General features: G+C 37.2%; 1 pseudogene; it reads left to right on the top strand.

The window, feature by feature from the left end:
• Window positions 1-6,215: 6,215 nt before the first annotated feature.
• Window positions 6,216-7,684, top strand: LOC124837793 (ethylene-responsive transcription factor TINY pseudogene; annotated as a pseudogene).
• Window positions 7,685-8,418: the final 734 nt, after the last annotated feature.

An 8,418-nucleotide genomic window follows, 5' to 3' on the forward strand; every position in this document is an offset into this window, starting at 1 on the left:
GTTAAAGTGGTGACCAAAGACCGCGAAGAATTGTTTCAAGCACATCTTTATATATTAAACAACATAGATGAGGTGATCCCTTTTTTGGAAGAACACAAAGTCATTGTGAAGAATAAAAATCCAAGACAATCAGAGAAATGACAGTTGATGGAGCATAATAGAACATTTATGTGTTGGTTCAAATCTGAAGTTGACAAAGAGCCACATTCTTATCAGACTTTGTTGTGGCTTGGAGATGGTTTAAAGTTTGATGTCATATGTTGTACAGGTTATGAAATCAATAATAACTCATTCTATACGAAGACTTTGGATGATAAAAGCACAATACAAAATAGTGGAGTTAGTCTAGAAGTTGAGTCGCTCCAATTTTCCACATCAAAAGATCAAAATCTTGTACTTAGATCAACGAGATATTATGGTACAATAGAAGAGATATGGGAGGTTGATTACACTAAGTTTTTTGTTCCATTGTTCAAATGTAAGTGGTTTGACAATAAGAGTGGTGTGAAAATATATGAATCGGGTATGACACTAGTTGATTTTCGAAAGGTGGGTTATCGAGACGAACCGTTTACCATGGTATATCAAGCATCTCAGGTTTCTTATGTCAAAGATCATGCGTCTGATCATTGGTATGTCGCTCTTCAAGGCAAAAAACAAATTGAAGTTATCAAAGACAATCTGATTAATATTCATATTGCTGAAACATTCATTGAAAACAGTGACAAATTTGGATGACCACCCTTTACTTGACGATGTACATGCAATTCGGTCAGTTCATGATATACATATGACTAATCGATTTATTTATGTATGAATTTCAAATTTGTGTATAAGTTTTTATTAATATTACATAAGTCTTTTATTAATATTTCATATGACCCATATTACATGTTTTGTTAAATTATATGATATCACATAAGTCTTTTATTAATATTTCATGTTGTTATTTATTTTGACAAATATATGGTTGACCACCCACATTCATCAAGGGATGAGGCTCCCTCATCCAGACATACTAGAGGAGCCACCAGGTTGAAACAACTGATGGTCAGAATAGTGGTGAAAGGACACCTATGGATGTTAATGTCATCACTGGTGTGGCATCTAGCCCAAATGCAGATACCTTTAGATCATACCTTGGAGTACTGGCCCGTGATAGGATTAATATTCTTACTCCATCTTTTGAACATGTGTCCGAGGTTGATCAGAACATCATATGGAACGATCTATTGGTAATTTAATTAATATTATTTGTTTATATTGATAATTTTATACTGATACAACTTTATCATGTTTATTGCAGACGACATTTGACATTCCAAATGTCACAACACTTAAAAATAAGTGTTTATCATCTATTGCTGAGAAATTCCAGGGTTTTAAAACTAAGTTGACCTCGAGATATATATTTGGAGGTAAAAAAATGAGTCTTCATGTAAAAAATATAAGGTCATTGATGAGGAGACTTGGCGCCTCTTTGTACAGAGTCGGACATTAGAGGAATGGCAGGTTAATATAGTTGATGTTTATTCAGTTCCTAATTAACAAATATATATTATATGAACTAATTAATTCAATATATGTGACAGGCAACAAGAAGCAAAGCATAAGGAATAAATGCTCAAAATAAGAACCCCTACCTATTATCTCGTGGTGGGTATAGGAAGCTTGAGGAGAAAATCCTCAAGCAAAAGGTAGAAGGTAGACCATCATCTAAGGGTGGTAGCCCCCAGCCTCCTTCTCCACCTTCTCGACATGAGAAGTGGAAGTTGGCTCGTTTAAGATCATCAGGGGACTACTCTTCTGAGACTGCACGACAAATATCTAAAAGAATTATAAGTTTTCACTATTCCTAAAACAATAATAGTTTCATTATACATACTACATTGAACTTTTTAAAGAATAATGGTGCTTTTTTATGTTACAAGACTCCTTGGTTGAGTAGAGCTCCCAAGGTCAATTCACTCCAGAGGGTCGCCAGGATATTCTTACCACTGCAATTGAACGACCTGAGCACCCTGGACGTCTACGTGCTGCTAGTACTACAGTAGGCATTCGAGATTATTTTGGGAGTTCTTCGCGTCAGACTTTATACGCATACAACGAAGAACAATAATAAAGGCTGACACAAGAGATCTCAAAAAAGCTTAGGGCGGAGCTTAGGGCGGAGCTTAGGGCGGAGCTTAGGGCGGAGCTTAGGACAAAATTGTATGATGAAGTCACTACAGAAGTGACTGATAGAGTTATGTGCTAGTTCCAGCAACAATTTGAGAGTTATGGGATGCATCTGCAACAACTGTTTAAGGCAGCAACTGTTGTTCATGGTATGGAGCTATCAGAGGATAGGTGAAGGTCTCAGTAGACGACATTATCATACCAAATGCCTTAGTTCCTCTATCCACAGATGAGATTTTCACTATGACACATGCATTCCAGTCTTTTATCGCTGGGCCTAAACACTTGGTTGGTTCGGTTTCTGACCACCCAGTATGAACTTCTACTTTACACTTGTCAATTTTAAATTTTACATGTTATTGATGTCCAAACTTATTCTATTTTTCCATGTAACAACAGACGCATGGACACAAGAAGATTCGTTTATCTAAGGACGATCCTATTGGTGCATTGCAGCAACTTTATGACATCATTGGAGATGAGCCTATGAAGGTTGAATATGATGCTAGTGTATTTGGGAGAGGCTCTGAGGTCCCAGTATACCTGCATAGCCAAGATGTCAGGGAGCTTGCGTCGGGAAGAGAAGAGTTGAATATTACATTAATTCAGCTATGGATGATGTAAGTTTATTTGCAATTATTTATAAAATTGATTTATATATCAAGTATACTTATATCAAAGGTAATTTTTGATTTCAGGTATATGTTTGGTGTCAATAACAACTTGGGGTACAATGATGTCTATGGGTTCATTGACCCCCAAGTCATTCACGAAGCAAATGATTTTGATGACATCACAACATATCTCACTAGCAGATTTGGAAGTAGGAAGGAAATATATTTTATTCGTTATATATCTGGGTAAGTGAAGTTTGTTAACTTCATAAAGATCCATATGTGATTTTAATATATAACAATTAAGTTATTATCAATTTCAAGCACCATTGGCAGCTACTTGTTATTTTCGTACCAGAGAGTTATGCTTTGTGGTTCTGCTCATTGCACAAGTCTCCTCCCAAACATCTCAGACAAGCCGTTGATTGGTAAGAACCTCAATGTTTGGACTTTCTTTGTTATATAAATGAATGCTAAAACTTTTTTTTTATATAGTTCTATTGCAACACGTATGATGTTTGTTGGGATATCAACTGTTAACGGTAGAAAGCTTGCATGATTTACTCTCAAGGTTTGACATATGCTAAAGTCATACCTTCTTATAGTTGTTTTGTTTTAATGATTTTCACTAACTATTTACAACTATGATGATATATTGTGGTGTAAGAAATAGAGTGGGTCATATGAGTGCGGATACTATGTAATGTATAGGATGACCCACATTATTCGTGCCCATATCACAAGAGACTGGGAAACGGTAATATTTAAATTTAATGAATTTTGATTTTCTCCAACATTTGGACTTCATATACACTAATTAATATCAATTGTCTTGTGCAGAGATTCAAGACTCCTACTCCACTTCTTGAGAAGCCACTTACATTCCTGAGGAATACACTTGCAAAATATTTAGTTAGATTATATAATAGTTCATAGTTATTAGATTTAAAATACATTAGAACATGTTGATTTATAGTTATTAGACTTTGGACATTATGTTTTAAACATTATGTGATGTAAATATTGAATATTGTGTTGACTCTGTGTTGTATATATTGTGTTTGATATGCAGGTCTGTTTTTGTGATAGTGGATGTCACAAAAATAGACCTACTATTAAAAAAAATTGCAAGAGAATAGGCCTCAGTTGTAGCCAAAGTCGAGGTAGAAAGCCTACATATGACTTCGGTTCAATTACAACCGATGCCATAGGGTGCACGATAATTTAAAAAAAAATAGCGCTTTGGCAGGGGTTCAAGCTAGAACTGTTGCCATAGGTCCAGGTTATTACCTCGGTTGTTGAAGAACCAAGGCAGTAGCCTTAAACATATTACCTCGGTTGTAATTGAGGCCAAAAGTCCCCAACCTTTTTACCTCGTCTGTATATACCTCGGTTCGAAAACCGAAGTGTATTGTCAAAAACAACTACTGCCATTTCCATTCGCTGCACTAGTGTAACTATCCTTTTTAGGCTCACCTTCTTTATCGTGTTCCTCACCGTTGTTGGCTCCGCCCTCATCTCCGCTCTCATGCCTCGCATCATCACCGTTTGCCTCCATAGTGTTTTCCACGTGGTTGAGGATCTATTCCTTGACAAGCAAGGTGCCTTTCAGACCACCAAATTCCTCTCCTTCATTTGCATCCCCACCATTCTCAGCATTGTCGTTCCAACTTTCTCAATACAAGTCTAAGCAAGGAATTCTTGGATTTGACGATCTCTCAATCCAGAAGAGGAGCATACGGTGAAGGCTAGGGTTCCAAGGGGAGTGCCAATGAGGAAAAGGTATGCATAGTGGAGGTTAGGGTTCCAATGGAGGGTGTGAATGAGTGATTTTTGAGTGAGATATTGATTTTAAGGGTATGAGTGGATGAGTGATCAAGCTGTGAGAATATTTTGTGTCAAGTAACACAAATAACCCTTGGTTTTAATTTAAAATATTTAATTATTTCTAAATTCGTATGTAAATTTTATTTTATTTTATACCATTATCTAAGGATCATGTTTTTCACATGCTAAATATACATATGAAATTTACATACGAAAAATCAGTAAGATTTGTTTTTCTCGTTAAAAAAAAATCTATATGTAACTCAAATTTACAAATTCTTAATAAAATTGTATGTAATACTTATATTATTTAGGAATTTAAATATATAGATAAATATAAGTAGGTAGGTACATTAGATGCTATTTGTAAAAAGTTGTAACAAGGAATTATTAAGAAGACAATTCGATCCTTTTTTATTGAGTTTTTCCTTTTCTTCACAGCTAATTTTTAGTTAGTGGAGGCATAAGCTAAGGTTTACCCTCTAGAATAAAACTCAAGGTATTTCATCATTCACTAGGAGACATGGACTGAGATAGAAAACAAAGAGTGCAGAAAGCAAATGCCTCATAGATGATGTATGGGCTTAGTCTATTTATGAGAATTAAATGGCTGTTCACACATGTGCACAACTGAAACCACCTATGGTGTGCCATACGTGTGAGACAAACGTAACACTGGACCCATATGGTGTGATATTGATCTGAATATAATACAACTACGACATTGCGAAGACAATTACTACATGGAAGATTTTGATACAAATAACTAGCTGACTATTCGAGACACTTGAGAGGCTTAAATTGAAGAAAAAACAAACCAAGGGAGTATTGCACCAGCTAGGAATAGAAAATAATATATATTGCGAAAGGGAAGGAATCAAAGAAGGATCCTGAAACCTAAACATTGCTGGCTTTCTTACAATAAAGATTTAAAGGCACTCACATGCCTTGCTTCGCTGAATAATCAATCTCCAGCCCAGAAACAGGATATGATTGGTACCTTGTTAATTTACCGAACTAAACAGGTTGTGTATACCAAATTATTCAGCACAACCGCTGCTGATCAACAAATGAATTATTTCTCACCAGTTCAATTGATCGGCCACAGCCAAATACGAACACACATATGATGATAATGGATTGACAGTCAGTTAGCAAGTTCAATCACTTTCACAGAATTTAGAGCTTTCTCTATATATAAATTCTTGGCGATGACAAAGCCCTGTGGTACCCTCTTAACACGTAATCAAAAGAGTCACAAGGAAGACTTAATGCATCAGGTGCCAATATAAAAAGAAAAGCATTAATGATAGCCTAATTATGCATTAATTAGTGGGATCACGTTGCGTCACCACTTGCACCCATAAATCCACCAACCAACCTTGCTATGTATGATGCATGGAATAAGTTACACACGCGAACACCACCATATGCGTACAAAAGGGTAGATCAGAGTAGGGGTAAGGGCAAATTGGAGATAGTGAAGGGGGTAAGAAAGTGGTGTGCATAATTGGGCTGAAAAGCTGTGTGATATCTTGAAGGAATACACGGATAAGGGATAAATGAACAGTGCAACGTGGGTGAAACCGAGGCAGGTTGAAGATAGATTAGGTTGTAGAAGTGAAGCGCACAGTGCAGAGAGTGCAAAACCAAAAGCAATTGTTCGTGGCACAAAGAAAGGGTGACCCATCGTGTATTTGTATCCACCGGGCCAGGCAGAGAGACCCATTTCTTGTGGACCCTCTGTCAACCTTTATAAGTGTTATATGACTCATTCAGAAGTGACTCTCAAAATTAAACACCATGCCTCATCAATTTTCTCCCTTCCAAACTCAACAGAAGACTTCTCTCACGTCTTGTCTTACCTCAATCTTTTCTTCCCACAAGTAATCTTATTTAATAACCCCCAACACTTCACCTGATAGAAATTCAAACTTTACTTTGCTACATTGTGAGAGATTATAGTTCCAGGTGCTTATCTAAGGTTTAGTTCATTAAGAGATCTTAGACCCATCTACACTTGTTGGTTAACTCAATCTTTCATATCTTACTTTTCTACATATGTAAGGATTTTGAACATAGTTCTAAACTACATCTGCAAGTGTGTGTTTTTTTTGTGTTGAACTTGAATTCAAATTTTTTTTTTTTATTTTCTTTGTAATTGGAACACTGGAAAGGGACAAATCTGGAATCAGCTTAGTTTTTTGACAGTCCAGTACGCGCTAAAACCTCTTACAATGAGAGTTTCTGCACGCAATGATAATTCTGGGAAGGAGAGCAGGTCGACCTCGCCGTTATCACCATCGGAGGAGGCGCCCCCGTCAGAGTCCAAACCGGAGAAGCGCAACCGGGACTCGAACAAGCACCCGGTGTACCGAGGTGTGCGCATGAGGAACTGGGGAAAATGGGTGTCGGAAATCCGAGAGCCGCGGAAGAAATCGAGAATATGGCTGGGGACATTCCCCACGCCGGAAATGGCGGCGAGGGCGCATGACGTTGCAGCACTGAGCATAAAGGGGAACAGCGCCATCCTCAACTTCCCCGAACTCGCCGCCTCGCTTCCGCGTCCCGTGTCGTTGGCCCCTCGCGACGTGCAAGCCGCAGCGGCCAAAGCGGCTCACACAGACTTCCGTCCTTCGTCCACGTCATTATCATCATCAACATCATCGTTGGTGTCAACCACTTCCTCCTCCTCGTCGTTATCCTCGTCGGTTTCAACTTCGGACTTGTCAGCTGAGTCGGAGGAACTGAGCCAGATCATCGAGTTGCCGAGGTTGGAAACGAGTTACGAGTTGGGAAAGGAGTTTGTGTTCGCAGACTCGCAGGACACGTGGATGTATCAGCCGCCGATACCTTGGTTGCAAACCACGTACGATGCTTCTCATGCCGACGATGATATTGTAGTGGCAGAGACTGGGCTTGTCACTAGCTTTAAGAGTTTTCTGTGGGATTACTGATATGATTTTTTTATCTGTTTCTGTTTTTTATGCGTTTGACAAACTTTAAGTGCAATGTTGAAGTGTCTTTGTTCTAATTTTTAATTGAAATTGAGTGTTCCGTCTGAATGATATGATGTATTTTTACCACATATGCTAGATATTGTTAATATTATGGCATTCAAGCTTTCGAATTCAGAGTCTCTTTCATCGAAGTTGAATGTAATATAATTACGGTCATAATATCCAATTGTGGTGATTATCTGAACCTCGTTTTAAATAAAGACAAACAACATACTTTGTTGCTTAAGTTTTTGTTTTTTCCTTTTTCTTTATAATGTAACTTAATTACAACTGTTTTAGGTTTTCCTTGTACTCTCAATTTGGCTGTGTTATGAGCCCTCTCAGGTTTTCTGTTGAGGGATTTTGGCACGGGTTTCTTTGTTTGATTTTCGGTTTTTTAGCTGCTCTGTTTATTCGCTGTGTAGTCTCTCTTATCTATTCTTTTGAATTTAAGCCTAACTGTCTAGGAGTGGACGGAGGAAAATTGTCATATTTTTCCTGTTTTGGCACAAAATATGTAGTGCTCTGTTTCGAGAAGTAGTAGTCGACAATTCTGATGCCTTCCCCAACTTGGTCCGTCAATCAAAACTCGATTAATCTCATGGTTACGTGTTTGTTTACGTATAATATGTTACTCATACGTTAATTTTAATAATTTATCTTTATTTAATTACATCATACACTTTATTACTAATGATATATATATATATATATATATATATATATATATATATTTGTTAAACAAAACTTTTCATAATTACATCAAACATTATCTAAGATTCTACAACACCATTTTTCCT

This window comes from Vigna umbellata, chromosome 1 (genome assembly GCF_029865625.1).
Source record: "Vigna umbellata cultivar VRB3 chromosome 1, Vumbellata_1.0, whole genome shotgun sequence".
In the NCBI taxonomy this organism is placed as follows: Eukaryota; Viridiplantae; Streptophyta; class Magnoliopsida; order Fabales; family Fabaceae; genus Vigna; species Vigna umbellata.